The sequence below is a fragment of the Protomyctophum bolini genome (genome assembly GCF_963924005.1).
Source record: "Protomyctophum bolini genome assembly, chromosome: 20".
Taxonomy (NCBI): domain Eukaryota; kingdom Metazoa; phylum Chordata; class Actinopteri; order Myctophiformes; family Myctophidae; genus Protomyctophum; species Protomyctophum bolini.
Window position 1 is genome coordinate 10,618,689 of NC_137881.1, and position 27,235 is coordinate 10,645,923.

The 27,235-nt window shown below is 42.8% G+C and overlaps 1 protein-coding gene across 19 annotated transcripts in view; it reads left to right on the plus strand.

Moving 5' to 3' along the window:
- The first annotated feature begins 532 nt into the window (after positions 1-532).
- The window catches only part of LOC308335689 (receptor-type tyrosine-protein phosphatase delta), a 313,079-nt gene continuing 286,376 nt past the window's right edge, over positions 533-27,235 (plus strand). For all 19 annotated transcript variants that reach the window (XM_080792822.1, XM_080792824.1, XM_080792838.1 and 16 more), the window contains exons 1-3: positions 533-605; positions 9,299-9,398; positions 21,861-21,904. The gene's annotated coding sequence lies outside the window, so the exon portion shown is untranslated. The remainder of the gene's footprint in view (positions 606-9,298; positions 9,399-21,860; positions 21,905-27,235) is intronic.

Sequence of the window (27,235 nt, forward strand, 5' to 3'; positions counted from 1 at the left end):
GGGGGGGGGAAGGGAGAGGGAGAGGTGTCTGCTAAATGCTAATTCCCCCACACAGTAACTCTGTCATTTCTCGACCGTTTCGAACGTGAGGCGGCTCACCGGAACCGGCCTGGCACCCTGGGCACGTTCCTGTGGGTCTGGAAGTTCCGGAGACCCCCACACGCCCCCACACGAGTTGCACCACTCAGTTCACATGGGTGTGATTTTTTTATTATTACTAAAAACATACCACTTTACCCTTAAATATATGAAAATAGCCGATCAACCACCTCTTGTAGATCTGCTATTTTCTAAATATTTTTGAGTGGTGCAACCACTCCAATGAACAGCTATGTCCCTATGCCCTATGTTTAGAGTACCAACAGGAAAAAAAACAACACTGCTAGACTGAAGACTCTGCATGGGAACACTGATCTACAGCCCTGGCATTTATCTGTTTCACTGTGTGTGCTTTGTGATGAATGAGGCGCTGATGTACTTGAGCATTACACAACCTGACCTTTTGCCCTTGTTTCTCTCTCTCTCTCTTAAGGACATTCTGAGGAGTAGTCTTCTTTCGTCACTCTGGTCTGGGACAGCAATCGCAGTTGTGTGTTCCAAAACGGGTAAGATCCACATCCTTAAAGGACCACTTCGCCACTTTTCAACCTATCTTCATATACGTAGGTCCTCACTAATAATCATGATGGCACAATTATTTTCAACTCGGTCTGTGTCTCATACAGTAGGAGGGCGGCTGTGGGCAGTTCATAAACCCGTCCACCAGTGATTACAGGGTAATCCAAGCTAATAGAAACTGCAGGTTGAAAAGTTGCAATGCAAAAATGGAAGCCATCGTTCTCACGATAATAAAAAACACACCCGTGTGAAGTGAGGGGCGCTAATATATTAACGTCTAACTCATGTTGATTAGGTGATGTAAAACAATAAAGAGACAATATGACGTAATGAGGTAAATGATGACGTACATTTTCCCTTCATTGTCAATGGCGTTTACAAAACAAACATTGAACTAAAGACAAACATTAAACCTGTGTATAGACGAATTCAGAAACGGGTCTCATGTTGGCAGCAAACGTGTTTCCTGTAGGCGGAGACGACATATCTGCGGTGTAAACTCGCAGATCTTCTACTAAATTGAATGGTACAGTGACTTATGTTAGACTGCTCAAACATTACTCCTTTACTTGGTTTTTACTAAAACTAACTTTACAAAGATCGGGATGAACTTGTGTAGTTTATGGCTGCTCCAACAGTAGTGGCAACATTCAACTTTGGACTTTGGAATTACTCTAGGGCTCTGGTCTCAGCCACCGCAGTGTATTTTTTGACATTACGTTTTTTTCTCCAAAGTTGAATGTTGCCACTACTGTTGGAGCAGCCATAAACTATACAGGTTCATCCTGGGCATCTGGGCATCTTTGTAAAGTTAGTGTTAGTAAAAAGCAGGTAAAAAGAGTAACGTTTGAGTCACTCTACCATTCAATGTAGTAGAAGAGCTGGCTGTTTACACCGCGGATATGTCGTCTCCGCCTACAGGAAATACTTTTTCTGCGACCATGAGACCCGTTTCTGAATTGGTCTATAGTTGTTTAAAAAATAATCTGCCTAGCGATGATGTCACTTTCAGCCTGGCGTGCCCACTGTGGGCATGTCATCATAGCTGAATACTTTCTTAGTAAAAAAATAAGGGGGGGGGGAGGGGGGGTGTATTCCAAGCAAAGAAAAACTTCACCTGTAGGAAAAAAAACGAATGCACACCAATGTTAGGGAGGTGTTGGCCAAATCTGGTCAAAATGTTGGCTGTTTTATAATAAATAACCTTTCACTTTGTGGAAGTTATGTTCGTGAACCAGCAGTGACATTCACGTGTAGCCATAATCCAATTTGTCATGTCCAAATGTCAATGTGTGGGATTCATTCACAAAGCTAATAACAGCAGATCATCAAAATCAAATCAAAGGATCCGCTACATTTAGTTACAATAGACATGTTGTCAAATGTCAGTGCATGACGCATTGTCAGTCACAGTTTAAATGCATTTCCTTTGCTTGGTGGTTTTACGTTGTCTTATGAAAACAAAGGTCCTGCAGTATATGCTCTTTATATTGCAGCTAAGATTGGATGTTTATTGATGACAATGCCATGCACATCAGTTTGATACTTTGTCATCTCTTTTCCAAACACGTGGAATGCACACTTCAATCCACCGTCAACTAAAGTACACGCCTCAAAGAAAATCTTGTTAATTTGAACAATTTCGTAGACTAGAAACGTAAGACATATTGGATTGCCCCACCCCCAAATGCACATGTCTTGTGGCAGCACTTTTTTTAACTGGATTAACCATATACCATTATTCCATCTCTACTAAAGCCAGATACGAAGCCTATACCAATTATTTTATTTTAAACTATACAAGTAATAGAAATAACGATGGATAGCTGAAACGTTTGTCTATTATTCACTGTGCTTGATCACGCCTCCAGGTCTTTAGTTTACTCAAGTTAGGGAATAAGACCTGGTACTTAAGACACGCAAAATACAGCCCCATGAGTCAGAGGCGAGCGCGGTGGTCACAAAGAAAAAGTGATTTAAAACTATACAAGTATACTGTACATTCATAGCCACACTCCTTGCACTAAGTGCTTGTCCCAATTATTTTGTTTTAGAAAATCACTTCCACAATGGGGTTTTTTTTTTCTCAAGACAGGCGGGCTGTTCGTGTGATGTGTGCTAACAGTACTGGAGGGCAAATGTGCTGCTTAATTGGTTGGTTGAGATCTTCTAGTGCTGCTGGCTGCTGCTGCTGCTGCGCTCACTCAGTGCTTCACATGAAGCATGCTAATGGTGCCCCCTGGAGGGAAAATGTCTCCACTGCCGTTTAGAGCAGAGCAGCTTTTCCTCACTGCCCTTCTGAGGGTTCTTTAAAGTAGCTAAGGACATTTACTTAAGTACTGCACTTAAGTACAATTTTGAGGTATTTCTACTTTGCCTGACTAATTCCAACTTTCAATACTTTTGCTTCTACTCTACTACATCTTGGATGCAAATATTGTACTACATTTATTTGAAAACTTTAGTTACAATTAAGTTACTTTGTAGATTTCGATTTTTACTACAAAATACATTAACCACTTCAGTCCAATATACATTTCGGCCATTTCAACATATCCAATGTTCAAGCTCTTGTAGAACTTGAAAAGGGACATTCTGCATAATGAGTACTTTTGGTACTTTAAGTACATTTGATACCAATTATTTAGTACTTTTACTCAAGTCGATTTTGAATTCTTGACTTTTACTTGTAACAGAGTATGTCAGTCTACATTGCAGTATTCATACTTTGAGTACTTTTTCCACCACTGACAAAAAAGACATGCTCTCTTTTAGGGTCGAGTGCACACATTAATGTCAAACGTGTGCAAAAACGCCTTTCTGTGTGGAGTTTGCATGTTCTCCCCGTGTCCCCTAGGGTAGGTACCCTCACAAAAACATGCAGTAATCCTGGTCTCTAAACTGCCTCCCCCTGGCCTGATGGAGGGGAACGGAACTGGTTGGAATAACGTGTTCCTTCCACGCGCTACGTCCAACCAGGGAAACTCCCCCCTGTCAGGTGTAAAGGAGCGACTTGGACACTCATGCATGAAGGAAGCATGAGTTCAAGTCCGTTGCTCTCCCCAGATTGGCGGAGGGTGAGTAGAGCCCAGGATCACATTTGATAATTGACACATGGGTGAAAAATGGGTTACGAAATCGTGGGATAATAATTATTTCGAAAAAACATTACACTGAAAACTCTGTCGTAGATGCGAGCAGAGCATTCATCACTGGAGTGACCTGTCCACATGTGACAAACATGACATGACATAAAGTTTACACTGTCTGGCAGCTTACTGGTGGTAATTGGCATTTGATTTTCCATTAATTTTTTAACTAGCAACATAATATTTAATGTACCTATTAATTGTGCCATTATACCCTACAGAGGTCACATAATGTTGGTTGAATGAAATCATCCTATGTTCAGTACTGTATGCTGGCAACTATATAGCACTGGTTCTCAACACCGGTTCCGGAGTCCACCAGGGGTCCAAATTGACCCTTTCGGGTCTGTAACTCGAGAGTGTACTGTACAAATAGAACCAAATTACGGATCTCTGAGTTCAATTTAGATGTTTATATGCTGCAATACAAACAATGGAACTGTAAAGCATTCCATGGCCAGTACGGGGATCGAACCCGCAACCTTAGCGTTATCAGCACCATGCTCTACCCAATGAAGCTAACCGTATAGACAAAAGGTATCCTTCCTCCAAGTTGTACTTGGAAGGAAGGAAGCATGAGGTCAGTCCGCTGCCCCAACCCCAGGTTGGCAGAGGAAGTGTAGCGCCCAGGATTACATTGGGTAATTGACACTAGATGAAAAAAATGGGTTGCAAATTCATGGGATAAAAATTATAAGGAAAAATAAATTCAAGTAAACAGTTTGAATTAATTAACAGTTTGACTCCATAAAACGCGTTACCCCCTATTTAATCAAATATTCTACGCTGCCGAGATTGTTTTATTACCTTTAGAGCATACACTGAAGTATTTGCAGCTTTCAACGACGAAAATCCGGTGAAAAATGGTCCGTCGGCATGTTTTGATCATCAGTACCAGCGGCCATTACAATGCGCTACAGTATCCGCCTCCATGAGGCATTGTAGTCCAAACAAACCCCACGTTCACTTACATTGAGCTCAATTGAACTCAATTTCCCAGAAGCCTTAGCAGCCCAGATGATGACTTGATTTCCGGTTTCGTCATCATAACGCGACGGCCTCGTCATCAGGTCCCGGTTAAATCAGCTGTTTCTTTTTAATTATTTTAAAACAGCAAATTAAACGCATTAAACAAATGTCGGGTATAGCGTTTTACGCGCGGTGGAACACTGGATTAAACAATTAGCGGTCGTCAAACTGTTAAGATTCTCAGATTCTGGGTTATGCCTATATATATAGACATGCCTGACATTCTCATCATACTGCATGTCCCACATATGGACAATTGGACATGCCATCAGCTGATCAGCAGCAGCAAATTGGCATTGTTAACCAACAGTTTCTCTTGTGTGTGACGTCAGATCAGAGCTCAGTCTAAGGGGGAAGAGAGAGACAGGAGAGAGAGACAGGACAAACACAGGGTTTGTATAATTTAGACAAAGAAAAAGACAACACAAACTTTGGTCATCTTGATTGACGTCATGGTTATTATATTAGGTTTAAGATTCGAGATTCAATAATTTATTTGCCATGTCAACAAGTTGATAGGAATTTGTCTTGGTTCATACTCAACATATACAGACAACCATAGATACAAAAACGAGAAGGACAATACAATACAAAAACCAGCAGCATAGGAAATTACATTCAGTTTTTTAAAGTGCTATATGCATATTGCTACATACATACATACATCCATCAGCCCAACTGTGCCGCTATAGACAAGTCTGCACAGTGTATATACATACGCCCATGTGGAGAGCGGCAAAGCCCCAAAGTCATTGTTTTTCTCTCTTAGCCTGGCAGTCCTTGTAAGCAGAGGCTTCCTCTTCTCTTACACATGTCCATAGAATCTCCAATGAACTTGTCAAACGGGCTGCTACAAGGTACTGTATAGTGTGTGGGCCTTTTCCACCTCTTGTACAACATTTTGCTCACCCGGTGGCTTGCCCCGGGGGAGATGGCGCCCCTCCCTACACCGTAGTTCTTCCTGTCACGTTGAGAACAAATGCCCGACTGTGTCAGATGGGTGGGCGTCGTAGAAGCTGGGAAGGCAATGATGCTTAACTGGGGCATTTTGCTCGCATAATGCCCCATGTCCCCCATGGCATTCGCTTCTGTGAAATCTTGTCGGTGGAGGTGGGGCTCAGGTGCCAGGGTGACTTCAATTTGAGGCGACAGTTACAAATGTGGCTCGGTCAAGGGAAAAGAGAACATTTAAGTACAGATTGGGAGTATAGAGCAACTTTCTAAAAGTACTGGAATGGACATTGGCATGAATGCCTGCCTTTTGCCATCAGTTATGTGTGCAATGCATGCATTGTTTGCATCTTTGCCCTAATTTCAGGTTAGATCTCTCTGGTTAAAGATCACACAGATGTCACAGTAACATGGCAGCACACACAATGAATGATGCAGTAAGTTGCATAGAAGCATCGTTATGTCATAGAAGCATCGTTATGTCAGTCGGTCAGCCTACTGTAGGTCTGTTCACTACCAAAACGTCTGGTCTTCAAAAGGAAAGTACTGCACAAATCTTAAACTAAGATGTGTAAAATCAACTTGGACAACTAAACTAAGAAACTGAAATGCAGATGTGTTATATCATGAATCACAAACTATATGTGCTGTCATTATGTGGTTTGCGTAGGAGAGGAGAGCTATGAATTATGGATGCGAACAATGCTACTGTATAGGAATACATTTATAATACCAAGATTACCCAGAGAGTAGTAGTGTCATGCACTGCAGTTCACCAAATTTAATGTGCCGCTGATGAAGCACACATTAACCAAACCTCACTGCTGAGAAACCTGCCTGTCCATATAATTATTATTTGAACAGTTCGTTGCTGTAGATTTGAGGCCAAAGACATTTCCGAAGGCTTCTTCCGACAGTTGGTAATAAATAGTTACCAGACGAATCTGCCAGAGCTAAAAAAAATAATAATAATCATAATATATATATATATATACACACACACATAGTAATGTTATGGATGTGTTTGGCAAAAGAATTGCAGCACTATTTGAGCCATTTCGAATGTTCTATTTGATGCATTTTGAGGCATGTTCTGTCTGTGCGTGTGTGTGTGTGTTGGAGTGTGTACAGGAGCACAGGCAGGCATGTGTTGTGGTGCTTTGCCAAGCAGGACCACTATGATTTATTATGCTGCTCAAGGGGACTCTTACTTTGAGGTCACGTGACTTAACGTGCCAGTCAGGCACAGCGTGCTGTGCTCTTCAGCCCTGCTGGAGATGGGGAGACCTGCTAGAACAGCTAAAACACGTTCTAGCTAACTATCTAACACATACGTATATATATTATATATCTTATATATATATATATATATATATATATCGGTGTGTGTGTGTGTGTATTTGTATGTATGTATATGTATATATATATATATATATATATATATATATATATATATATATATATATATAAGCAAGCCACATAGACATTACAGCGCATCACTCCAACATGTGATCGAATTTACTGTACTGTATCATTGGTTTTCAAAGTGGAGTCTGGGAGTGGGGACCCCCTAGCGGTCATTGGGGACGATTCCAGGGGTCCCCAACAAAAAAGTTAATATAGCTATTATAAAATACAAGTTATCTCACTCTCTCTCTCTCTCTCTCTCTCTCTCTCTCTCTCTCTCTCTCTCTCTCTCTCTGATTGTTTAAGCCCGGCTTAAACAATCAGAGAGAGAGAGAGAGAGGGGTGTCAAAGATACGGCCCGCGGGCCAGATCCGGCCCGCATGATGATTTCATCAGGCCCGGCATAAATTTCTGAATATTTCCCCAAAAAAAGCGAGTCTCTAGCTCATTTCTATCAAAAGTTATGATTTTTTTAAAGAAACACCCAAAATGCTCCCTCCAGCCGCTAGAGGGCAGCAAATGTCAAAAAGAATCCTCAGGTCCAGCAGACGGCACTGACGTGAGACAGGAAATAAACAACACAACGTGTTCAGGTAAAAAAAACATAACCGGCAATCTTTGAATCTTGCTTCACCAGTCACCACCACTACTACTACTACTAACTACTACCACCAATTCTCAAAATGGCTTTGTCAAAAAAGAAGATAAAAGTGGACACGGAGCACAGAGTTTTCCAGGAAAAATGGACGGACGATTATTTATTCACAGAGGTGAATACAAAACCAGTGTGCTTGGTATGTAATCAGCCAGTTTCAGTGCTCAAAGAATATAATATTCGGCGCCACTATAGACTCTTTATTTAGAAAAATATGGCCATTTGAAAGGACAACTAAGAAAAGACGAAATAAACAAATTGTTAGCTGGTGAAGACACAGCAGTCAACTTTTTCTCGCAGCCGCGATATCGCTGATGGAGCAGTGATCCAGCTACCTTATTGCCAACGAGTTGGTGCAGGCATCCAAGGCATTTTCTGATGGTGAATTGGTGAAAACATGCATGCTGAAGGCTGCAGAAGTCGTGTGCCCTGAAAAGCGACAGGCCTTTGCCAACATTAGTCTATCGAGGAACACTATCGCAGCCAGGGTGACAGAACTTCCAGGAGACTTGAGCAGCCAAATGAAAGACAAAATCAAGTCATTTGTCGCATTTTCGGTTGCAATTGACGAGGTTGCATTTTCAAAGCACTATGACTGACAATTAAGGTAAAATAGTTTCTTCATAGCTCCCACTTGAGTTTGTTTAGTGTGGTGAGTTGGTTCAGGTGGTCAGATGTAAAACTGTATTCACTCAACTGTATAAAAATAAACCAGTTAATGAAAGTGAAATCATTTTATTTCCATTCCATTGTGAATAAATGTGTTGCTTAGAATAGATCCCTCGTGATCTGTGATTATAATATGTAGGCTACAAATGTAGGCTGAATGATATTGATAAAGCATATAGTACTGAAACACAAAGTAAAAAAATTGGAGTTGACAAAGGTTATTTTGCCATTATTTTACTGGTCCGGCCCACTTGAGATCAGATGGTCTGGATCTGGCCCCAGAACCAAACTGAGCTTGACACCCCTGGAAGGGGTCAATCACACTGCACACTATTTTATTTGTATTTGCAGACTGATGCATGTGTTTTGTGTCTACAAAGCAGAGCAGCTTGCACCGCCTTCTGCCTTGATGTTGCCAGGCAACCAGATATGTACCTGTCACTCACTTTCAGTTTGTCTCTAAAGCAATCTCTTTGCCTGAGTGTTCACTGTTCACCGTTGTTTTCTTAACTACTGTTTGTAACAACATCATACAGCTGCGGGCACGGAGCAGCCACAACACAACTTTTACACAATGTTGACTGCCATTAAATCTTCTTCTTCTCAGTTCCTGGACAGAAGGGCCGTCTATAAACTCTAAAATAAACTAAAATTGAATTGGACAGAGGGGAAAAAACTGAAATGATCTTGTGCGTTTATCTGTTTTCAAGTAGTATATAATATATATTTATTTTCAGCTGGAGGCGCCCTGGCACAAACACAAGGGGGCCGGTGTGATCGGTGCCTAACGGTAATCTCCTGGCTTCTCTTTGTGTTCTAGGTGGGGACAAAGGGGGCATACGTTTGACTGGCGTGTTGGCGAGGGCATTGGGCAGCATGGTGGCACCTGCGTGAACCCGACCGAGCAGCCTCAGTTCTGGGTAAGTAGGGCATGCTTTGAGCTGCTGTACCATTGACCTTCATAACTTTCATAACATGAAAGTATGCATCACATACAGCAGGGCAGTTCTTCCCTCCATGACTAAAATCTAAGGTAGTTTTATGAAAGACACCCTGAGGTCTTTCTGAGAACCTTCACAGAATTTAATCGGGAAAAGTACTGACAAATACTATAAAACTACAGAGACCTGCATGCATTCCTGGCTTCAGAGATAAACGGTCTAAATGTGTTTATGGAAATAGCCTGATAAAGACGTGTTTGATGCAGATGGAAAAAAAACAACCACATAGATTGGAAAACATACATAATGAGTCAATCACACCTACTTTCTTGTTATTGTAACATCCTTTTCTATGGATTGTAACTAAATTAAACCATCCTTTGTTCTATCTTCAATTACCCATGGGCGGCCCTGTTTTTGTGATGAGGTGTCCATGAGAAACTGCTCCCCCCTGAACGCTCAATATATATCACCACATTAATAGTTTCACCCATTGGCTGGGTGAAGTTTACTCAATTATATTAGGACCTTACTAGTTTTATTTGCATACTTGTTTACTGACCACTGTATGCGGTGACATTTAATAATAATAATAATAATGTAGACCATATTAATTACCCTATACTGTCATTATTTGATTTACTGTATACCCTGAAATAAACAAACAAAAACAACTCGGCAAGATAATAAATTATGAAACCCAGGCTAGCCTACAAGGCAAATCAAATGTATTTCACCTTGTTTGGACCATTAGATAATGGCAATGATTGAGCTACTGAACTTCAATTGAACAACCGCTGGATCAAAATAATACACACGCGTAAGACGCCCTGAGGGCGAGGGCGCGTGCACGCATCCTGCAGACTGCTGGGCGAGTGCTGGCGCTTTGTCGGGGGGGGGGCAGATCAACATATGGAATGAATTCTGTACTGGCCATATATGGAGCGTATCTTGAGTGTATGGGGTTTGATGAGGTCAGTTCAACATGGAATGTCACAACAGGTCAGCTCCATATATGGAGATCTAAGGGTGGCAGCAGGGGCAGTGTCTTGAGTGTACAGGTTTTGATGAGGTCTGGTCAACATGTGGAATGTCAGAAATGGTCAGCTCCATATAGAGATCTAAGGGAGGCAGCTGGGGCAGTGTCATGAGTGTACAGGTTTTGATGAGGTCTGGCCATATATGGAGCGTGTCTTGAGTGTACTGGGTTTGATTAGGTCAGATCAACATATGGAATGTCAGAAATGGTCAGCTCCATATAGAGGTCTAAGGGAGGCAGCGGGGGCAGTGTCTTCAGTGTAAAGGGTTTGATGAGGGCCTGTTGAAAACTCTAGTTTTTTCCAGCTGCCGGTCGCGGCTGCACTAATAACTTTGGGGCCCATCTAGAGTTTGAAGGGACAGGTATCGGTCAACAGGGAGATATCGAAGAGGAAGGACGGTGGGGAGGGATCAACATACGGAATGTCAGAACAGGTCAGCGCCATATATGGAGATCTAAGCGATTGAGGGCAGATGTAGAGTTGATGAAAATGGACCTCCCCCCCTCCGTTTTAGTGCCATAATTTAGAGCCATGCCGTTTAATCACCATTCATTAAAGACTGACCTAGAACATTTTAATCAAGACAAATGAGAACCTGTTAAGTAATGTGAAAATAATTCTACCTGAGGGATATGTTTCTCCTGACATTCAGCATATTCATGATGATACGTGTGTGCATTCAACCCATCTCACCTATATAAAGCTCCTCTGGGTAACCTCCAGTCGCTCTCATTCCTGCCGTAGTCGGTTTTCCACTCTGGTGGCTTATTCCTGTTCTATCTCTCTCTTTAACTCCTTTAACCTCAAGTGTTTTTTCATGCTGTGTACAGCATGATTTTATGAATGGCCTCCCAAAGTATAGTGTAAACTGTGCAATTAAGCCATTGTTGTTTTATCCATTCATATTTTGATTGTAATTCTCTTTTTTTTTACCTGGACATATCTGAATGAATGAAGACAGCAATGATTAGAAGTCAGACCAGAGTCTAGTGTTGAAACAATCAATCATCTTCTGCATTCAGCTTTATCTTTTGTTTCTCCCCTTTTTCTTTTTTCTTTTATTATAGAATGTACATAATCCATAAACCATGTAATGCAGCAGAGCGTGAAGCTAATATTTATTACATCTGATTATACTAATGCAAATAATAGAAGATCAAAATAAGAATCAGAATGGGAAAGGTGTCTCTCTCTCTCTCTCTCTCTCTCTCTCTCTCTCTCTCTCTCTCTCTTTCTGCACAGTGCATTGTCAAATTCAGATTCAGACAACCAGCCTGGTCTTTCGGTGATTAGCAAAAAAAAAAAGAAAGGCATAATCCCCAGATTGCTGACATAATTTCCTTTGAAAAGCTACTGTCAGAAAAAAAGACAGATACGGTTTCGTAAAAATGGATCAAATCTGTTTCATGTCAGACACAAGCGAGCGTTCGTTTCCCCCCGGGTGAACCCCTGCTATGACAAAATAACAGGTGGCTTCAGAGACTGAAACGTGGGCCACGGTATATAAATCAGCAAAATCACTGCTTCTCAAGCTGTGGGCCCACGAGAGCATTGCAAAGTGGGCCCCCAAATCATTGCCAAAACCAACATTTAATTTAGTATGTCACCAGACGTATCATCGGTGGGCGGAGATCTCTGATCGCCTGCCCTACACAGTCGTGCTGCTGGTGCTATTCATCGCATAACCCCTTTAATGAATGCAAATCCATCGCTGTTACGCTGTTGAAAGGTTTATTAAGAGAACTCCATGCAAAATGCATGTTATGTACTCTGTGGAGGAGGAACAGCACGCAGTACAGTAGACATACTGTATCGTTGCTGTCGGGCAGAAACCTTGTTTCTCCATTATTATAACCTTTTATCTATTTTTTGTTAATTAATGCCCTACTTTTGTCACACTACAGTGTCACACAAAAAGCTCACAACACATTGTGAGGTTGTAGATCTGCTATTGTTTCTTTTCTTTTACGTGAAAGTTGTTAAATGTGTGTGTTGGTTATATCAGGGGTTCTCAACGTTTTTGTCTGGGGACCCCCGGAAAGGCTTTGGTCATGTCTCGCGACTTTTCCAGCCATTCAGAAAGAAATATTTGAGGACCCCCCCAAAATAATTTGGCAACTCCTCCGAGGGGTCGCGACCCATGGGTTGAGAACCCCTGGGTTATATTCAATATATTCCCCAATGAAAAACATCAACCGTTTGTGGCTAAATTAGGTGCCGTTTTGTCACATGATGCAAGGTTTCCAACAGACAAAATGCATCGCTATAGAGCGTCGGAGTCTCGCCCCCTTTCATGACGACGCCAGGCCCAGGAAATAATTCCCAATGTATTTTTCCCATAGACATTTCAAAACCTTTTTATTTAAGACCTTTTAAGCATCATACAACTCGAGTCGTGACAAATCATGACAACAAACACAATATTTTAATTTTTATATTATTTAACAAATAATTACAAAGAAGAAAAAAATTATAATGTCGTAAACTGCCATTTTCTTCTTTTTCTAATTCTTTGTTTGGCCCAGAACATTGTGTTTACTGTCATGATTTCTCACAACTCGAGTTGGCTTTGTACGACGCTTAAAAGGTCTATAAATAAATACTTTTTGAGGAAAATGAACGGGGAATCATTTCCTGGGCCCTGGTAGGGGGCGGCACTGCGACGCTCTATTACTATGTTTATTAAGAAACCTGCGTGCTGAGTTCATTTCATCCCCTGCGTGTAGGCGGTAGAGATACTGTGTACGCCAGTGTGTCAGTGTAATGGAACGTGGGGATGTGTCTCTGGGCGGTATGGATGAGGTATTTAAGTCTGGTGCATATTTCATGACTGCTAACTGCATGCAGACCGGCTGCTCATTAGCTGTGTGACAGGTAAAAAGGCTCTGTAGTGCATGTTAGATCAAACGCACACGCACGCACGCACGCACACAAGCACACGCACACACAGTATTACTTGCCCAGATATACACTTACAAACATGTACCAATGTGAACACAAACACTGTATCAGCACGGACAGGTACAGTACGGATGGAGACAGACATACACTGTCATTGTACGCGTGTGCCCACACACACGCACACATGCACACACGCACACGCACGCACACGTACACACACACACACACACACACACACACGCACACACGCACACAGTAGCAGCTATAAAATAGGACAGTCATGGACATGACTCCGAGTAATTAGGTAGATTCCCTCGTCACATCATTGTGTAAGCATTTGCTGCCATTGTCTGCATAATTACCGTGAGTGTTATTATCATTTAATTGAAAATAATTTCACAACTAATCCAATTATATAAAAAAACTGATTAAAAAATCAATCTATTACTAACCCCAACGATTGTCACTTCCAAGTGAAGCCAAATGTTCCCGGTTGTTCATTATTAGACATGTGGTCTGTTTTGTGATACCGCCACAAGATGGTGGTGTTCCTCTCCATTTCACCCTCACAAATCAACTGGGCCTAATAGACTCACTGTATCATCACCAGTGTCTGTTTCTGTTGCACTGTTGTTTTTGGCAGCAAATTTCTATTTTAGGTTTAGTCATAGTCTCTTGAAAAGTTTGCATTTAGTTTTAGTCACATTTTAGTCACCCGGAATGTTTTAGTGTTATAGTCTAGTTTTAGTTGACAGTTAATTTAGTCGACTAAAATGTGTTTTGGCGGGCGTTGATGCCATCGTCATATTGACTGTTTTTACACTAGATGAAAATAGCCGATCTATTTTCAGCATGCAACCAAGTGTAAAATGACTTATATGACTGGATCTCTTGTCCACTAGTCTGTTTAACATTTTAGTCTAGTTTTTATTTGTTGACGAAATTGACAATGTCTTTGTGTTAGTCATCATAGCTTAGTCAGTGAAAATAGGTAGTTGACGAACATCTTTTGTCATAGTTTTAGTCGACAAAATCACTGTTCTGTTGTTTTTTTTAAAATAAGAAAACCATAACCTCATAAATATGTCCAAAACTGTTACTATGCACGAGTCAGATTAAATAAATAGCAGATCTACAAGCTCAAAATGTGACCCTTTTTGAGCTTGCAGATGTGACATTTTTCCTACTTTTGCGTGACACTGTAGTATCAGACAGTATGACAAAGTAAGTTATGAATTAAATAGACATACAAGTTTCTGCCCGACAGCAACGATATGTATTTCCGCTTCTAACCTACTCCTCTGAACAAATACATTAAAAGGCAGATTATGTTGCAGAAAATCTTTGAAACTGTGAATCGGGGTTGTTAACTTTTTCATTGTAGGCTATTTATTTAGCCTATTATTTATTTATTTATTTATTTATACATAGTTCTAGTACTGTATGTAGTTAGATTCAAACACGAGAGGAGGAGAATGTAAATGGAAGATGCAGCACTGCACGTTGGGGAGTAGACGATCAAAGAGACGCATGACAAGATGTCATTGTCAAGCGGAAATCTCATACAGTATCTCCATATGTCATCTTTTTATGTTTGTATTCCTTTTCCCTGAACGAATGCCCCACTTTGTCGTAGAACAGTGGTGCGCAAAAATTGCCCGATCTACAAACTCACTCATTCTGAGCTTGTATAGACCGGCTATTTAAAAAAATATATTAACTTGTTTATTGCTTATGATTATTAGATAATTTACAGGCAATTTGTTTCCTATTACAATACAGATTTATCTCAGTTCATTTTATTTTAAGTGTAAAAGCAAAACAAGTGACATTACACTCTAAAGAAGCATACAGTACATGCACAGCACACTATACATACATTTATATACACACATACACACACACATACATCTTCAGAGATAACGAGGACCGGCTATTTTTGCCAAAATAATTAAAGTGAAAGTGAGTGTGGGAGGTGAAACAATTAGAAATCATTTAGGAAGAGTTTGTGACTAAATAATAACACGGATTATCCTTTTTCCATTTTCTGAAAAATAACAATGTCGGACATACGAGGTTTCCACCCAACAACAGCGACAAAGAACAAGAGCTCAAAGGCATCCCTATAGCCGGCAGATGGCAGTCTGTCCTCACAGTATTCTCTCTCTCCTTCTCTCTCTCTCCCTCTCTCTCTGCCCCTCTCTCTCTGCCGTTCCATTAGCCACACGCTCCCCTCTCTCTCTCTCTCTCTCTCTCTCTCTCTCCTCTCTCTCTCTCCCCCTCCACTCTCAATCAAGACTGGGGCGGGGTCTGTCTCTTCTCAGTCATCCTCTGCACAGCGGTAAGAGAGGCGCGAACGGGAAGTGACAGCAAGAATTAACTTTTATTTACCGCTGTAATGAAGTACACAGCTTATTTGGTCATGCAAAAAGGAGCACATGCAAGATTAATGCCTTCCTGAGGAAGTCCCCTCGTGTACGTGCTCGTGCACACACACACACACACACACACACACACACACACACACACACACACACACACACACACACACACACACACTGCACCTCTTACGGCATTTGTTTTTATTAATTTACTCCTGGGATGACTCTCTCTCCCCCTTCATCTCCCCCTCTGTGTACCAAGCCAAGTGGCGTTACCGCCCACACAACACACACACACACACACACACACACACACAGACTTCAGAGGCACGGGCACACGCAAACACCTCGCCATCTGTCCGCGCAGTGGCCCGTGTCTCTGGCACTGGGAACGGTTGGGAGTTGGAGGGAGCGTCTTTGAATCCCACTTCCTCCTCTCCCTACGCGGCAACGTCATCTCTCTCCGCCGACGGTTCTCGTGCCGTCACAATGGCATCCGTCTAGAGATGCTCTCTCTGCCTTCCCGCCGGGACCTCTAACTCTCTCCTCCTGTGAATCCACGCTGTTTGTGTCTCTGCGCGCCTCATGTTCTATAAAACAACAATGGCTCTCATCTTTTGAGGTTCAGTTGTTTCCTACTGTAACTACTGTAGCAAACACATCATTCTTAAATCTAGTGCTTCCATCCCACCTCACCGGCATTAAACACATGTGTTTTTTGTATATTATTCATACTAAGGCCACCTAGAGGCGTGCTTAGCTATGCAAAGTATGTCTAGGTGTTTTCAGAACCCTCTGGTGGGCGATGTATTAGTTTTGAATAGGCTCTGTGCTCGTCTGTAGTCCCAGGAGTTCTAGAAGGTACAGTAGCATACCTATTTCTCCTGATCCAGTTCATTGTTCCATGCTGTAGCTTCATTTGATAGGCTCAGCGGCATGCTTTGAGCGGGAAACCCACACAAAGGTGTCATTTTCCGATGGTGTTTCCTGACACTGAACGGGAACAGGAAACTGGTAAGGCACCTTTTGGAAAACTGGGGCTGCAGAGGATATTGCTCTGTGGCTCAGCTAATAACCACTATGAATAGGGATGTCAGGGAATTTGCACTTGCAATTTCTTGAGAGGCCGAGGGAGGCACGCTATTCATGTGTCATGATATGATGGCGAGGAGGTGATATTTTATATGCCTTTGAGGGAAATGTGCATGTTGTACCATGAACACATTATTGTATCAGAGAAGCTCCTCTGAAACTCAAAGAGTGGTTCCTTGAGGAGTGCCTTTTATACAAGTCTGTAACTCTTCTGAGTGGACAAATGGAACCAAATGGATCCGTTATCGGGCTCTTTGAAATTAAAAAAGTTTGAGAAACTGTGAACCCATTTCCAGTGCTCGAAGGCCTAGTATAATAAAGTAGTAGTATGAAGCGAAATGTGTAAACTTAGGTGACTTAGTGTCTTATGAATTATGAAGGCTGAATAGGATTTTTGTGTTTATACCCTTTCGCCAATGGAGGGGGAAAAAAAGATTCATTATTTGGAGAATTTACAGCAAAGATGTGGGCTAGTTCCCAGCCTGCATAAGTAATCTAAACGTAAATTCATTCTCTCTCCGGTTGCCTTCCATTTAGACGCCGGGCCCAAAGTGCCTTCATAATGCTGCCGTATTCAACCACCGTGATAAGAAATGGCAGCTATCAGCAGGAGGGTTGAAAGCCACATATAACCGTTATTGTGTGTGTGTGTGTGTGTGTGTGTGTGTGTGTGTGCGTGTGTGTATATAAAAACAGATTTATGTGGCCTATCACTTAGGAAGCGCAATCCGTGGGTGAATGTGGGTTGTGGGCTAATGTAATATTGTGGAATGGGTGAGAGTTGAGGAAGGGGCCAGGTTTTGTCCCGAGGCTGATAAAGTATGATCAAAGTCCCCTGATGTATCACGAGACTTGCCATTACCGCAGGCGGGTAACGGCATTATAATAATAGTACAGAGGCTACCCATGGGATAGAAACGAATACCAATGGCACACAGTAAAGAAGAAAAAATAACACTCACAATTTGAAAATTGTAATGATAATATTTAAGAAATGCGTCTTGTCTCTAATATAAACAAGGGGAATTATGATAGCAACCTGTTGTGTTTTGAAAATATAAGACGTCTCCCTTCCTCCCCTGTTGCACTACCTCTCCTTAGAAACCCACTGCAGACATTTCTTAAATGGGTAAACACAGCTGAAGGCTATGAGATTGGTGTGTTTCATTTAGATGTTTCAGTGTACCAGCAGGCACAACTATTTACTCTATCCTTATTCATTTTGCACAGATACAGTTTGTATAGTAACGGCCAGGCAGCTGGTGGGCAGTTAGGTGCCATCTTGCGCTGTTAAAAACTACCATAACACAGTGGCGTATGTATGCGTGGGTATGGGAGGGGGTGAGCAGACTTTAAAGAACAACAGAGGTGGAAAAGAGTTTAAATACCTTTAGTTTGGGGAGGGCAACCCCATGGGTTTAGGAACCTTTGTGTCCTGTCTACTGTGCTGATTTATGATTATTATTATTATTGTTATAATAATCATAGTAGAGAACACTGACATTGACACTGATATTGATCAATTCTTGATATAAAAAAGCTTCTAATATATTATTTATGAGGTTCCCCACGCACTGCACAAGGTGCCCCTTTTCACTTGAGCACCTGCCTCTCTAAATGTCTGTGCACGCCACTGTTATTTATATTGTATTAACATACTCCACTACCAGGCAGCCAAGTAAGCCCATGAACAAAGATAGATAGTACCTTATTTGAGTATAAACTGCATTAGAGTCTTGGAGAAACTAAACTATAGGCTAATATAAGAACTTGAAGGTTCTAAATTAAATAATGTTAAGAAGAAGAAAGAAGGTTTAAATTGCCATTATCACTTTCTCTCTCACTCTCTTCAATTATTCCATTATCAATTACTGTCCGCTTGTTAGTATATAAATTACAGGGGCGAAAAAAACGCGAACGGAAATGCGTGTGAATAATCTCTCTCTCTCTCTCTCTCTCTCTCTCTCTCTCTCTCTCTCTCTCTCTCTCTCTGTCTCTCTCTCTCTCTCTCTCTCTCTCTCTCCTCGGCCATTACGGTTTGTGTAAATGCAGTGGGGAGAAAGATGCTGGGCGACAGCTCCATGTTTACCCCTGGTGTGTGTGTGAAACTGGTGCCATGTCCAGACTTGTAAATCAGCCCCATTGAGGGAGCATAATGCTGATTATTATGACAGCCAATGGGCATGGGAGTGATAGCGGGGTGGTGAGTTATGGGTTTGGGGACGGTGCCCAGAAACCAAGAGCATCTGCAAATGGCCGGGGCACTCGTACCAAAATCACCAAAGTCCCCCACCCAGATGGGTACTAATGGTGTTGTGTTGGTGGTGTCTCTGCCACTTAAAATCCACAGAATAGTAAAACAAGCCGTTTTTTTCCTCCCCCGTACCATGGGTTATGTCTTTCCTCCCCCGTACCATGGGTTATGTCTTTCCACAGCTATTCTTTGTTACATATTACTTTAATAATGCTCCGAATGAACAAAAGGTCTCTCGCTATAATCAACGTAGACTTTGAAAGGAAGCTTGTGTTCCCGCGGCACACAGAATGCCTCTCTGCAGACAATGTCGCTGAGCGTATATCGGCCCCCGTTCCTTTTTGTCTAATATAATCACTTAGTGAAATGATCTTAAAATGGCCAATGGCTTTCCATTCACTGAATCACTAGTAGTTTGCATTATAATTTATGCATTCTATTTGCCTTTGGGGGGGAACGGAACGATCATTCATTTTCATCGATCTGCAGCGATGATAACATCATCAGGCACAAAGCCTGACAGGACCAGCCAGTGCGATATATCAGAGATGCTGACAGCGGAGCTATGCACAGGTCATAAACCCTCACCTTCCTTGTTTGACCCTGCATCAATTTGGCCCTTTCCAATATGAATGCAAATAACAATGCATTTTGGTTGACATGTTTACGGTTATATCTCCATCTCCGCTCTCTCTGGCCCGGTGCCCCTAAATGTGCTGATGTTGCCAAACTAATTTCCAAAAGGTAACCTATTGTCTCAGGCCGGGCCAGGTCACGACACTTAAATAAGTGTATAGTGCCTCTCCCAAAATGTAAACACAGGCATTTGCTGTGTGTGTGCACTTTTGTCTGCGTGTGCGTGCGTGCGTGCACTTTTGTGTGCGTGCGTGTGCGTGCCTCGCAACAGGCAAAACCAAAGCCACTCTACCAGCTCACAACATGTCACTGCACGACGCATTGTGAGCTATACAGATCGGCTATTTTCAGTGTGCGACACCGTGTGCAACTGGAGTGCAAATCACGCTTTACATACCTTCCTTGCCCTCCGCCTCAGTCACTTGTGTATGCATTGAGCTGATAAGCACGGCGCTTCATTTTCCCCATGGCAAAGCACAGTAAAAAACTGGGGAGTAATAATTGCTTCGGGGGCCGAGATGGGGATGGCTAAATATGCTTGATTGCCTCCTAAGCTTCAGTGCTGTGTAATGAAATATGGCTACTGCAGAGAGAGACAGGCATCCGCACTATAGCGTTCTTGTCACTTTCTCACTTAGTCCCCCCCTCCCCCCCAGGACTAACCCCCACTGCCAGTTGTTGCCCTGTTACGTCGCTGTTGCTGCTGCTCAGCCTCTGACACTGTTATGGCGTTGGACAGACTCCGTCAAAGCATGCATCGCCTCTGAACACTTCAGAGTATCTTAGCAATAATGTGATAATTACGGGGGCCAAATGCGAGCCTAATTGAGTATTCCGCACCACATCAAAATGGCAGCCGCCCTAATATTCCCTCTGTTCTACATTTTAATTTGCGGCTTCATTAATATGAACAGGGTGTATGGAGAGGACACAGATAACAGGAACCAAGCAACCGGCACGGCTGTTTCAATCAGGATTCAAGGAGCCTAGGAACGACCACACCCTCGTTAGCCCTTCATTTATTGTCGTTTGCCTTTTACGACCCACCCATGACGGATCATATTTCATGCTTCCATCTCTTGAGGATCTTATTTGGAGCATTCAAGTTGACTGTTCCTCCAGTGGACATTCATGATTGTAGACAGTATAGTGGAATTTATCCAGCTTCCACTTGCACACAAGGTTTTATGTGATGTGAGGCCCACCCTCGCCGCGAAACACTAATGTAAACACTAAAACGGGACTCTCTGAATGAAATTAAATGAGTACTGCATTCTAATCATGACAGTCATAATCACTGTTGGTTATCCTCTCATTTGATGGCAATAAAAGCCAACAATAATGCCTTAAAAGATAATGAGTCAAATTAAAGCTCACTCCAATTTAGTGGCAAGTGAAAGAGAGAGAGAGAAATAAACCGAAAAGTTTATCCCCCCCAACTCATTTTGTTGCAGCAACCCGAAGCACATTTCTCACTGTTGGTTCAATAAGCTAATCATGTAGTACAAGTATATTAGTCCACAGGCTTGCATGAGCACAGCAGCATCTGTTAATGCATTTGGCAAGAAAATAGCCTGGGAAAATCTTCTCGGTGAATTAAATGCAATTTTATTTTTTATTATTTAAAGGATAACTCAACAAGTCTAATTTGTCGTGGTGCTTTAAGGAGAATGTAATTACACTTGTTTTCATTATAGTACACCAAGCCAATCGATAATTGCAGATAAGTAATTTGGGCTCACAATTTTCTGTTCCTCCAACAAGAGGCTTTTTTTGGTAACAAAATACCAAGTGTTTAATGCACCATTTTAATATTTACATAATACACACTGTAACGGTTAATTTAATCAGTAAAAGAACATTGCCGTTGCAAAACGATCACGGCAACGGACCTAATTGGGATCCAAGAAACACCCCGCCTCACTTAGACTACAGTTTCTACTGTATGATTTAAAGAAATGCTCTTAAAAGCTGTCCAGAAGTAGTAGTAATTAAACAGGAATTGATGTTTTACAGAGAAATGGCAAGCCAGCTAGCAAGGAATGCTCTGCCAGTCAATGCCAGGCTGATCAAAGTATTCATCCTTATCTTGTCTCCCTGTGTGTCCCCGTCCCCCCCCCACCCACCCCCCCTGCAGTTCTCTTTCCTGAGACGACAACCGCAGCATGACGTTTGGTGCAGGTAAGACTTGCTGTCGTGTTTCCAACTATCGCACATGAACCCTGTTTTCATTCACTTTATTTTTCTGTGTGATCTCATGGGATGATGCAGACGGGGCTTGATTTTATACAAGGTTAAAATGTCTCCGATCGTTTATACAACTATCAGCAGATCACATTAACACATAGACTGCTACAGGTTCTAGCGGACCCTGGCTTACTGGTGCTGAAGGCTTAACATGGGCTTTTTGAACTTTTTGGGGGGCCCACAGCGAGGGGCCTCTTATAGCGAGAATCACAATCGCATAAATAAAAAGAAAGCCCAACTTGTCCACTTCAATTTAAAAAAAAAATTATGATTCTACCATCTTCCATTCTGGAGATATTGACCTTTTTCTAACACCTGCTTTTGCCTGCACGCTGCTTGTGAAAAAAAACAACAGAGATATGGAGGCCTGAAGTTGACAGACATTTCAGTTCAGTTTTTTTAGTTCAAAAGACCGATATAAAATTGAGCACAAATAATATCCTATACAAACCATATACCGAATGAAAGCCCTGAATGTCTACTTTTAGGAGGAAAACAGTACACATTGTACACATATACAGTTTGTCACTAATTGGCTATTGAATGCAGCTTGCGCCCACCAGAGAACTTTAGAGAAGGCATGGACCCGAAGAACTATTATTCACAAAATAAGGCCTATAGCGACATGTACATACTATATACCGTATGAAACAGTAGACTCTCTGCTTTCATAAGAAAAATACCACCCAGAAAAATCACACCCCTGTGAAGTGAGCAGTGCAATTGCACTGCTCACTTCACAGGGGTGTGATTTTTATTATTATTACAGTATTAGTATTTTTCTTATGAAAGCAGAGAGTCGACTGTTTCATACGGTATATAGTATGTACATGTCGCTATAGGCCTTATTTTGTGAATAATAGTTATTCAGGCCCATGCCATCTCTAAAGTTCTCTGAAAAAGATAATTTTAGAGAGCATGGACCTAACAACTAAATATTCACAAAATAAGGCCTATAGCGACATGTACATACTATATACCGTATGAAACAGAATACTCTCTGCTTTCATAAGAAAAATACTAATACTGTAATAATAATAGAAATCACACCCCAGTGAAGTGAGCAGTGCAATGTTGCACTGCTCACTTCACAACATTGCACTGCTCACTTCACAGGGGTGTGATTTTTATTATTACGAGTAAGACGCGCGAACGCGGAAGGCGAACGCAGATCGTAAATTGCAATAACAATTAGAATAAATTACAGACATGATCTGCAGGGTGTCATAGTTAGTGCTTGGACCACGCCAGCTCCATATATGGTCACAAAAGACGCCATCACACTCATGTCACCATGACTCAGCCATAACCATATAAGGAGTCCCCAAAGCAGGACCACGCCATCACACTCATGTCACCATGACTCACAAATCACTCAGCTCCATATATGGGCACAAAAGGGCCAGGTCCACATATACAGTAAGCGGGACAGACAGACACACACACACACACACACACACACACAGACAGACAGACAGACAGACAGACAGACAGACGTGATCTGCTAGGTCTCATAGTAAGTGCTCATTGCATTCGCAATTACAGTATTAGTTTTTTTCTTATGAAAGCAGAGAGTCTTGATGCACATTATCTGATCATAAAACGGACTTGGAAACTTTCTTCAATCGTAGCCCCATATGTGCCCTCTCCCTACGCTCATTGAACTCATTCTGTGATTCGAGCTACAAACAATCGCAGTAACGGGGGGGGGGGGGGGGGGGGCAACTAGGCTTTGAGGAAATGATCTTGCATAATCAACATTATTGTCGATTGTCGTGTGCCGCTCCAAACATGTCCAGACATACCACTAACCTCATCGATCCAGTCTCGCGTATCTATAAGGTGAGACGCGAGACTGGATCGGATTGTGTCTGGACATGTTTGGGAAAAAAAACAAGAAAAACAACGAGATGGATGCGGCAGAAGCAGCACGTCAACGTATTTGGAAGAAAAAAAACGAGAAAGCACCACCTGTCGTTGCAAGACAAACACCCGTATGTTGCTGATAGACAGATAATAATCGATCCGATTTTGTCCTGCCGTTCATTCTATCACATTAGGTGCAGGGCAGGCTGCTCGACGGTGAGTTTATAATAGCCTGTTGTAACGAGAAAGGGGGATGGATTGGATGGTTGGGTGCGAGCAGCGCAGCAGCGCAGCAGCAGCAGCAGTACGGCTTGCGATCAGCGACCAACGTATCATGGCGGGCCCTCGATAATGATGTGCAATCTGTCCATGACTAACTCCACATGTGTCTGGCAAACGTTACGTTATGAAATCAAATGCCGATCGTTGCAGGTTTATATACGGGCAGAGAGCAAATCGCGTTGTATCTTGTTCCGAGAATGAGAGCGCAAGCCTTGCAGTTGAAAGCAGTGGGGACTCGGGAGTGGGGGGGGAACTGCCAATGCGATCGAAGAGGAAGAGACCCCCCCCCCACCATTCTCCCTCGGGAGAAACCATGTAGAAACAGGAGGGGAGGGGGAATCGAGTGTATTCACACAAACAAGAGCATTGTCCCATCCATTTTAGATCCCCTGACATCTGCGTTGGTCTATGCTGGACGGCCGTATCCATTACGTCGTACGTCCTCGCATAGACCAACCAATAGGCGGTGCCAGACGCTTCTCAGACCAACACCTCTTTTCAGCAGGGGGGGGTTTTAACTCTTTTTAGAGCCGATCGGTGTTACATTATGAGTTGTCCGGGCGCAAATATAGTTGAACAATAGTAATCAATAAAAAAACGTTTTTTGGACCATAAAACGTATAAAAACGTTATGCGCTTCTTGCGCTTGGCTATAATAAAACGTTTAAAAACGCTTTCAGCATTCTATGAGTTAAGCACACTCGCTAAGTAGTAGTGCGTGAAAGCCAAAACCTGGAACTGTTTTGAATGTTAAAACAGTGACCTAGAAGCCAACACCCCCCCCCCCCACACACACACACACACACACACACACACACACACACACACACACACACACACACACGCACACCCAAACTCAATCCACTGCCATCTTCTTGACCTGTAAGAAGGGGAAACAGACTATATCTGGCAACCCCAAACGATTTTAAAGTGACTGAGAGAGTGGAGGAGACTGACCGACACTGATGGGGCCAGACTAGGACTGCTCGTGACGCTCGGTGCCGGCCAGCTGCAACCCAGAAGCCTGATTGATAGAGTGTGATGAGCCTGTCACCGAGCAAGGAGAGCCAGCAGAGAGATAGGCAGAGAGACGGAGGGAGGGGGCAGAGGGGGGTGCCGACCGGCACGGAGAGATAGGGAGAAATGAACATTGGAACATGTGAAGGATGGAGTGGTGGAATGGACTCATTGGAGGAAGTGTGTTTCAGACACTTGAAGGATGGGATGGTGAGTTGGAGGCGGGGGGGGTTCAGGGGGATGAGCGAGAGGACAAAGCTAGTCTCAAGCACGTCCATGGAGTGGACCTACTGTTTAGAGCACTGTCTGATCCCTGACGTTATTCTGACTCATACCCTGGTGGTTCCCGGAAGTATTTTCATATAACATTGGGCTTCTTAAAAAAAGTCTCATATTTACAATTTAGCCATTTATCATTGCATGGCACCAACCAGCACATCAGGAGCAATTCGGGGTCCAGTGTCTTGTTCAAGGACACTTCGACACTAACTCTGGGGGAGCCCGGGTTCGAACTGGCAACCTTGTGTTTACCATACGGCCACTCTACCCCCTGAGCTAAACTAATTGTGATCGTGATATTGACGGATGGGTGTTTACGATATAGTCAGTCACTCTTATTTGGCAGTAACACACAAAGATTTCTCGCCTTCAGTTGATTCCTCATATCCATGAGTGAAACCGCCGGGATCATTTGTTTAGTTTTGGAACACAGTTCTTATTTGACCCATGCAGTGTGTAAATTACATCAGACTTCGGAGCTCTATATGTTTGATATATGTCTGTGTTGGGGCCTTTTGTTGTCCAGTTTATGCCCATACATGGAGATCCCTTGAGTGTATGCCCATATGTGTCATATGCCCTTACCCTGTATATTGGAATGCCCATATACAGTATGGCCATATTGGTTGACAACTGGATATTCATGTATGCCAACATGTGGACATATCGGTAGGATCAGCGATCCTGGACGACCGCATATATCCGAACAGCTCGGCGGACACCGCACTCCCTTGACGCCATGCCGAGTTTGAAGACCCCTATATATATATAAATACATATGATACATATATATAAACGTAGATGGCAAGAAAATAATTAAGCCAATTTTAATATAGTCTGTGTTTAAACTGTGTACCTACACAGTACACACAAAAGTGTGCCGTTGTTTGCGCTGCACAATGAACAATTTGGGGAAATCGAAGACACGCATACACAAATTGACAAATTGCCGTTAATGCGAGCAATTTGGTTTCAGCCGCACCAATCACAGCAGCTCCGCTGCACGCCGGAGCAGGCCACAGACCCCGGACCATGTGGTTGACCACGTGGTGGTGGTGGTCGCACAAATCATAAATAGTTTACCAGGCTGTTTTATTTGCCCATCAAACGACTGCTTTGAACACAGTAATAATAATGTCTCGTGGACACACGGCGTGCTCGGGCAAGTGAGCGGGAGCGGCGGCGTCCTGGGAGTTCTATGCAGTTAGTGATTTCAAACTCAATAAAGGCACCATGTTTTGCTTTTATCCTTGCCTGAGGAAAGAAGGGCTGACTCACCGGAATGCCAAAGTTATTATTATTATTATTAGGGTCTCACATAATGCGGAGAGAAGCCCAGGCTTAGGTTGTGTGTGTGTGTGTGTGTGTGTGTGTGTGTGTGTGTGTGTGTGTGTGTGTGTGTGTGTGTGTGTGTGTGTGTGTGTGCATGCATAGGAGGGAGACAGACCGTGTGCATGCATGTGCGTGTCTGGCTATGCGCATTTGTGTGTGTGGTCGCAGGTGTATTTGCATCTGCGTATTTACATCTGCACATTTACGTGCGTGCGTGCGTGTGTACGTGCGTGTGTGTGTGTGCAGCCAGCTATAGCAGCTATAGGTCTTATCTTCCTCATGCCAAGCCCTGACCAAGGCTCTCCTCTCCTCTCCTCTCCTCTCCTCTCCTCTCCTCTCCTCTCCTCTCCTCTCCTCTCCTCTCCTCTCCTCCCTTCTCAGTAGGGTCTTCCTGTAGTTCTGCCATAGGCAAGGCGGCCAGGTGAAATGAACAATTCCCATTCAGGGACAGAAGCGCCGGTGCAGACTTGCCCCGTGAAATGGCTGCTC